This window comes from Mytilus edulis, chromosome 8 (genome assembly GCF_963676685.1).
Source record: "Mytilus edulis chromosome 8, xbMytEdul2.2, whole genome shotgun sequence".
Taxonomy (NCBI): Eukaryota; Metazoa; Mollusca; class Bivalvia; order Mytilida; family Mytilidae; genus Mytilus; species Mytilus edulis.
The window spans coordinates 14,540,441-14,549,623 of NC_092351.1; the positions used below are offsets into that span (position 1 = coordinate 14,540,441).

A 9,183-nucleotide genomic window follows, 5' to 3' on the forward strand; every position below is an offset into this window, starting at 1 on the left:
TGGAAATATCTAATTAAATAAAAAAACAAAAATTAGGAAAAACAGGAATTTTCAATGGTGATAACTTTGTAGCTACTGTACATATAACATTGATCCTCCAACTTTTCTGATCCATGTTTACAAAGTATTAGACTTGAAAGGCATGGATTGCTGCTCTGTGTATTTACAGTAGAATAATATTTGTGGTTTCAAATGGCAATGTGCAAATGTATAATTTGTCAGTAACATTGAAGACTGTATTTTTAAGATGAAACTTAAACAATAATCCAACGAATACATGTTACTCATTTGCAAAGCTCAATACCATTTTGTAAATATGCCTTTACCTATATGTTTAAAATGGCAATGCATCTGAATTTATATAAGAACTTGAAGAGTTAGAATCTAAGACATACAAAAAACACAAACACCAGATATAAACTATAGGACAAGGCTATCTCTATGTATGATTTGGATTTTGACAATGGCAGCAATATACAATACAGGAGATAACAAAAACTTTTGGACAAAACATAACCATACACAACAATTTCTAGCATTTTCTTATTGTCATCCTGTCTAGGGCATAGTTATTTTCAGGGCATAGTTATTTTCATCACTTCTAATAGGGTCAGAATAATAAAAAAAAACAATTTTGAGTTATCTCCCTTTGTATATACATCAATAAAAGAAACAAAGTATCTAACAAATTAATTTTATTCAGATACTGACAAATTAGAGTTGTTTTGGTGATAAATTAAAATAAAATGTCAAAAAGTTTGTTATACAATTTTAAAAACATTTAAAACAAATAAAAAAAACACTTTTGTTTAAAAAAAAGTCAAGTTCTACATCAAAGAACCTCATCAAATTCAAACTAATTAATAAAATAATGGTTATTGACAAATCAACATGCTTACTTGTATAGATTATTTAAGAATCATAACAATTGGGTTATAACAAATAGCAAACATAGGCACCTTTAAATTTTAAGTTTGGCATCATAAAAATATTAATGAATAATCTCCCCTGCATTATTTGTCAATTTTAAAAACTTCAAAAAGCAAAAAACAAAAAACATAACATTATTTACATGATTAACATAATTCGTAAATACACAAGAGTGCACACACTGAAATGTCTCGCCTTCTTTACTTATCATTGATATTATGTTGATAGTCCTAAGTATAAAGCTTTATTAAAAACTGTCACATAAACTTAACATTAACCAAGATAACTAAACAAAGAGAAATGAACCATGAAAATGAGGTCAAGGTCAGATGAACCATGCCAGGCAGACATGTACAGCTAACAATGCTTCCATACAACATAGTTGACCTATTACTTATAGTTTTAAAAAAATAGACCAAAACACAAGAACTTAAAACTGAGCAATGAACCGTGAAAATGAGGTCGAGGTCAAATAAAACCTGCGCGACTGACATATAGATCATAAAATATTTCCATACACCAAATATAGTTGACCTATGGCATATAGTATTAGATAAAAAGACCAAAACTCAAAAATTTAACTTTGACCACTCAACCATGAAAATGAGGTCAAGGTCAGATGACATCTGCTCGCTAGACATGTACACCTTACAATCATTCCATACAACAAATATAGTAGATTTATTGCAGAAAGTATGAGAAAAACAGACCAAAACACAAAAACTTAACTATAACCACTGAACCATGAAAATGAGGTCAAGGTCAGATGACACCTGCCAGTTGGACATGTACACCTTACAGTCCTTCCATACACCAAATATACTAGCCCTATTGCTTATAGTATCTGAGATATGGACTTGACCACCAAAACTTAACCTTGTTCACTGATCCATGAAATGAGGTCAAGGTCAAGTGAAAACCATCTGACAGGCATGAGGACCTTGCAAGGTACGCACATACCAAATATAATTATTCTATTACTTATAATAAGAGAGAATTCAACTTTACAAAAAATCTGAACTTTTTTTTCAAGTGGTCACTGAACCATGAAAATGAGGTCAAGGACATTTGACATGTGACTGACGGAAACTTTGTAACATGAGGCATCTATATAAAAAGTATGAAGCATCCAGGTCTTCCACCTTCTAAAATATTAAGCTTTTAAAAAATGTTAGCTAACGCCGCCGCCCGATCACTATCCCTATGTCAAGCTTTCTGCAACAAAAGTTGCAGGCTCGACAAAAAAAAATCCTGCTGCTCGAACATTGATTAAAATTTCATTCCAAATGCTGTATGCAAGAATAAAAATAATAAGGTGTAATGTAATACTTCAAATATGTACAATTGAATAAAAAAGCACACAAATAAACTTTTATCAACAAAATTATGTAATGTCAAGCAAAAAATTATCAATATTGAATGTACTTGGACAATTGAAGAAAATAATAAGTTTATATGTTTATAAATATATTTTGTTTACAAATTTGATGAAGTCAACATGTGCATGATGTGTGTACTTTGTTATTATTCATATAAATAAAATAAAAAATTCTTTGAGCCTTATTTTTGATAGAAATTTATTTATAATGAATGGCAATAACTTATTTTGATTTTATTGAACCATAAAATTAATTTTCAACTATTTACATTTTACATAATCCTCTTCGCAGATTATCTAATGTGAAGAATCAAAAAGTTATCTCCCTTTGACCAAGCGATTATAAATAATGTGAAATCTTACAGGAAAAATCTTGACAGCAAATACAAGACACTGAAATGAGCCACACTCAAATTATTATTCAGCATTTAATTAATTAGAAAAGGCAACAGAAAGTTTAAGTAAAAAGAAATATGTAGCTTAACCAAACACAATAACATAATCTGATGTCACCGATATGCTGCACTTGTAAATAATTTTAATAGAAAATGCAAATGTTGAAATAAAAGAGCAGTAATTCATTTTTTTACTTTAAAAAATAATCAAATTCAATAAACCAAACCACTTCATTTTAAGGGTTCCCCCCTTAAACTGAAAACTGTCAACTATAATTCAAAAGTAAACATGAAGGTATTTTTGTTCTTGCAAATTCCAAAAGTGTACCTTTGAATTGGTCCTTATTAAAATTTAAAAAGAAATTTTTATTGATATCTCTCAATTTTTTGTCATATGCCCTTAAGTAAAAACCCATGCAAGTTCTGTACATTTCTTGTGACAAGGCCTCTCTGATTTACTTGGACCTCAGCTCTTTGCCTTGTGCATTCAGCTGTCTCTGGTATTTACAGTCTAGTAAATGACTTTAGTTTATCCATGTAAGATTTAAAATCTTGTGACAGTCAAATCCCAGTTGTGATCAGGCGAGTTTATCTACAGAATCACTGTCCCAACTTGACATTAAATCAATTTGCATGGCCTTTCTAAGTTTGTCCTTTTCTGACACTGGCAGTTTCTTGGCTTAAAGGGCCTTAGCTCTATTTTGTAGCTTCTGTAATAAAGTAATAAAAAAATGTTTAATTTTATTAAATTGACAAGTGATATATATATGTGACAAAAGCAATAATTTTCTGCATGCAATTATTCTATCTTAATGCAGTTGTAATCAAAATCATATATTTTTAAAAAAGATATTCTAATGAGTGACCCAAAAATATCTCGTGGAATAACTCTATATAAAGAATAGCTAGAAGTTGTGATAAATTTTCTATTTTCAGTGGACCATGAAATTGGGGTCAAACCATTAATTTATCCTTAGAAAGATCATAACATAAGGCACATGTGTATTTATTTTTAAGTTGATTGGTCGTTAACATCATTAACAACTATCCTGACCAAAAACTTTTACCAAAACTTGAACCTAAAGCAGAACAGATGAAAGAATAAACAAACAAAAGCATAGATCATTAAACATAAACCCCTTCTACTATTGTAGGCTGGCATAACAATTTATTGCAACTATTACACATTGTGATTTATTTATCAGCATCAAAAAAATTATTGATTTGTATCAGTTTAGTTTTTCAATTATATTTTAAAACTAACTCCTTCTATCATTGTTTGGTCTTATTCACGGTGTAGAATATATACAACTTTTATAATTTGATGTGTGATCCCCTCAGGGGTTCAGGCTTATATTTTGGCAAGTGTTTGATGTGTCTATGGGCACTATGGAGGTCTAAAATTAAGTAGCACCCCCTTTTTTCCCTAGGGAGATTGATATTGGAATAGCTCATTATTGAGTTTGTTGTCTTTATCAATTTCCATATAAATCACAATATCAGATACAGCCATTTTTTTTTCTTTTGACATATAAGAAGTATTTGTAAATAGTATTAAAATACAATCAGCTGTATACAATATAACCAAAACAAAAATCTGAGACTGGATTACTGCCCTTTTATCTATTTATTATTTGATCTATAAAATAATATTTAATCAATAGAAATGTGAAAATTTCAAACAAGATTTAAGTCAGTTATTGTTTGATTTGGCTAATTCTACTGAATACACAATTATTTTGATTTTTGTTGTTGTTTTTTTTTTCCTGCAATTGTTTGTAACACTCTAATAAAAATGAGTATGAATTCAATCCTCCATGACTCTATTCATGCTATTTGTTAGATGTCTCTACTCTCATTGGCAACCACACTTCATCTCCTTATAAATTAATTTTTGCAGGCCTCAACTAACAGTATTTTCCATAAAATATATAAAACAATAAAAAGCTAGTACAATCATGACAATGAGTACATTGTGTACTATTAATTTATCCCAAGACTTGGTCTGGTCATGTCAAATTAATGTAATCATCAAATAGCTTACTTCAAAATAGAACCAGCTGCTGTTTTACATGTCCAGACTAGATTGTTTATGCCTATAAGCATCACAAACAGCTGCTTACTGCAAAATAAAACATAAAAAGTTCCTAAAATAAATGTGTATTGCCAGGAGATAATTAGTTGAATTTAAACATTCATATTATATTTGTTAAACTTGGTCTATTCCGAAAGAGTGTACAGGATTCCCAATACTCAATATATATATATATGTCTAGTGGGACGGCTGCAGTGCAGGCGATTTGGTGTCACGATATCACAGTAGCATGGGTTCGAATCCCGGTGAGGGAAGAACCAAAAATTTGCGAAAGCAAATTTACAGATCTAACATTGTTGGGTTGATGTTTAGACGAGTTTTATATATATATATACATATATATTTTACAATGTTTGGCTATTTGAAACATTATGATCACATGTATATATTCTGACAGACATTTCAACATACATGTAATATATACATAAGGTATATTTATAGATTTTAACAAGGCTAAGTAAGTATATAAGCTGATAATACTAAAAAGGCATACATGTAACTCTATCTTTTATCAAAGACAATGGCACGTCTCTATTTGAATTACATGACTTACAATGTACATTTTATCTTTTGAAAGATTTTTAAAATCATAAATTCAGAAAATGTAGACAATATAGAATAGAATAGAATAGAATAGAATAGAATAGAATATCTTTTATTTCCATAAGAGGTACCCTCAAGGGGCATAGTGCATATACATTCATGACAATATATAGTTACAAACAATTACAAATACAATAAAGCAAAACAACAAAACAGTATGCTTTAAAAAGTTAGACATTTTAAATATTACTTACAGTATCCCAGTGTTATATTATAAATGTTTACTCAAGGCAGGTGTTTTGATAAGAAATAGCCAAGTTGTTTTAAAATATTAATAGACTCACAGTTTAATAGCCAAATAAATTTATTGACCATATCCAAGGAGTAAAAATTTTTACATTCTTTAAATATCAGATCAAATAACATGTCTCTATCCTTAGAGTATACAGGACATTCTATAAGAAAATGAAGTTCATCTTCCACTTTATTCAAATCGCATTTATCACAAATTCTTTGATGAACTTCTAATTTGGAATATCTCCCAGTTTCAATTTTAAGTCTATGAGATGAAATCTTGAATTTTGTGATAGCTTTTCTCAAATCAAAATTTTTCAAGATATTTAAATAATTTTCTTTACAAAATGATGTTTTAAACTGACAATATGTTCTTAGTTTTCCTTGGCTATTTTGGCTATAAGCATTTTCCCAAGATTTGACATAGGATACTTTTAAACAATTAAGTAAACATTTTCTGAATTTGTATTTACTAAAATTAATGAAGTTACTAGGCAGGTCAATAATTTTACATAAGTGTCTGACACTGCAATATATATATATATACGATATATACCTTCATATGTGAAGGAACATGGATGGCTGTTGTATTCCCTTATCTTTGAGCAGCTGTTTCTGCTTGAAATCGATTCTCTGTAACAGTTGGTCCAATTCTTCAATTTTTTCACTGTCATCAAGATTTCTGTTTGGGAATCCATCATCTTCTTTATTAGCTAAGTAAAATAAAAACTTTTTGAGAGAATGTAAATATTCAGCATGATGTTCATCATGTTCATACAAAATGATATTAAGTTTAAATTCTTTTATATAAATGCCTTTTAAACTTGAGTCGCTGAACTGTAGTAACATGTATATAAACAGCATGTAAAGGTTTGAAATGTTTCCAAAAAAATACTCAATGATCATAATATAAATGAAGGAAGTATGGTAACCTACATGTATGTATCATTTGTTTGGCTAGTAATTGGATCAACATCAGTTGGTCTTTAGCGGATAGCATTTATTTTGGAAACATACCACATTGTTTACCTTATTATCTAATTAATCTTCATATACAACATGTACAATGTGTATCTTAGTTTTCTCGTTTGAATTGTTTTACATTGTCATATCGGGGCCTTTGCGGTATGGGCTATGCTCATTGTTGAAGGCTGTACAGTGACCTATAGTTGTTAATGTCTGTGTCATTTTGGTCTCTTGTGGACAGCTGTCTCATTGGCAATCATAGACATACCACATCTTCTTTTAATATATCAATAAGCATTTGAATCACAGGCACTTGTTTCTATCCATTGGAAGACCCACTATCAACGTGTATTTTCGAGAAGGTACCCAACTAATTTTTTCACCTCTCCGCTTAAAACCATTATTTCTGGTAAATATATATACGTTAATAGTGGGTCTTCAAATGGATAGAAACAAGTGCCTGTGATTTGAATTTATACCAATATCAAGGGTACAACTCGTAGTGTCACCTGGTTAAGTAGGGTACATGTACCTATAGAACAAGTCAATTATCCAAATAATCTTAAAAACTATAGCACAGTTTGTAATTATTCCGTGACAATAAACAATAATTGGGTTTGCACGACACCTTGACCATGTCCCCTCCTTTTTATAAGGTTTTGGGAATAATTAATTGGGCATGCATATCAGATTAATCATAAAAAGTAAATTGATTGTGTAAGGTTATGTAATATATAATGATCTATATTAAAGTAATGCGGTTACCAAATCGAAATTCATGTTGAATTTGAAGTGTGTTCTTCTTTTGGGATTTGAAAATCCCGCAACATGACGACTTAAACATTGCTGTAATAGAAAACACTCGAGACAACCGAAAGGTGCACGGTCGCACTAAATACCAATAATATGTTATTAAGCCAAATAAAATAATGTATCCTAATTGATAGATTGATATGATGCGTATATAATATAATTGTTTAAAGGATGTGAATAACAGAATAAATGACAGACACATGATCTCCAGAAATTAACTAGTAAAGATAATAAAGTTTTTTCCTGGTCTACTTTTTGGTCTTAACTTACACTGTTATTATAACAACATTACAAAAAAACGCGGGACATGACCAGATGATAAATATAATTTTTCATACGTACAAATCAAGTTGATCGAGTTACCTGGACTCATAATATTCACATATTAGTATAACCCTTAATATATATTTGTCAAATTATTGCTTTAATAGTGAGCATAGGTACTTGGGTACAGGACATTTTTTTACCCTACCCTTTTTTCCAAAATCTGTTATATTTTCGTTTTCTATTATTTATTTTTTTCGCGTCTGTCTGTACGTGTCATTAGAACATAAATACACTACAAATTACTTGGTTTTGCTATTTACTATCAATTCCAAGTTTACTGTCCACAGCGGTCACGGATATATTACTAAAGAGAGTGAATTTTAAAATAGAAAACGAAAAAATAACGGATATTGGAAAAAAGGGGGAGGGTTAAAAAAATGGTGACATCCCATTAGTCTGACAACCATTATTCCGACAGCCCAATACTCCGACAACACACTATTCTGACAGCCCATTATTACGACAACCCATTACTCCGACAGCCCATTATTCCGACACGATATGCGTTTTTCTTAGTGAGGGCCCTCATGGGGTTTTTGATTATGTGATTACTTGGCCGTTTTTTTAATGATTATTTGATTATTAAGCCAAATATTTCATGATTATTTGATTACCTAGGACTGTATTTTTAGTTTATGATTATTTGATTACTAAAGATAAGCAAATATTTAATGATTATGTGATTATATTGGCAAAAAAATGGTGATTATGTGATTACTAGGACCCCCCATGAGGGGCCTCCTTAGTGTATGGATAAATTTTCTCTAAAAAAACCAACTCCGCTCTCTGATATTTGTGGTTTTCCGTTTTGATTCCAATTATTTTTTGCATGCGGACATTAATTTTGTCTCAGTATATTGGAGTTGATACACATGATTATAGCAACTGCTCAGTCCTTAACCTCGCCCCTCTTTCGTTTTGCGTGTCTAGTTACTTTATTTATCTTTATATTTCGTTGTTTGTGTGTCTACTATCAGTCTGTGCTGTTCTAGCTCGCTATTTCTTGCACGTGTGTCCTGATCTACCTTCTTTTCACTAGATCTTCGAATCCCCCTTTTCGCGTATCAGGGGAGTGAGGTTCCCCCACTATGAACTACATAAATAAATAATATATCGGAGTTGGAAAACACTACCCGCCCTCTTTGGTCGCAACACTTTCTCTCCTTGTATCACTCATCTGAGTTTTATTTAAATTTATTTTGTTGCAGAAATAATGGGATAAAGTAGTGTCAGTCAAAATAAGAAAAACAAAGAGACAAATACGTACCCAGAACCTAAAAAATAAGAAGACAAATAGGACGAAATATGTGATCAGAAAAGATGAGCAATTCAAATCATGATCAATCATGAATACGGTATCATGTTCGGGAATGTGAATCCACGAAATACAGAGACAGTACATAGCACTTCTAATAGCGATCGTTCAGACATAATCCGAGAGA

The 9,183-nt window shown here is 30.6% G+C and overlaps 1 long non-coding RNA gene across 1 annotated transcript; it reads right to left on the minus strand.

Annotated features, from left to right (window-relative positions):
• Positions 1 to 680: 680 nt before the first annotated feature.
• Positions 681 to 8,185, minus strand: LOC139484881 (uncharacterized). The gene is made up of 4 exons (XR_011655185.1): positions 7,367 to 8,185; positions 6,192 to 6,348; positions 4,748 to 4,825; positions 681 to 3,413 (listed from the first exon to the last, which is right to left on the minus strand). It is a non-coding gene; the product is annotated as an uncharacterized lncRNA (long non-coding RNA).
• Between the last annotated feature and the right edge of the window lie 998 nt (positions 8,186 to 9,183).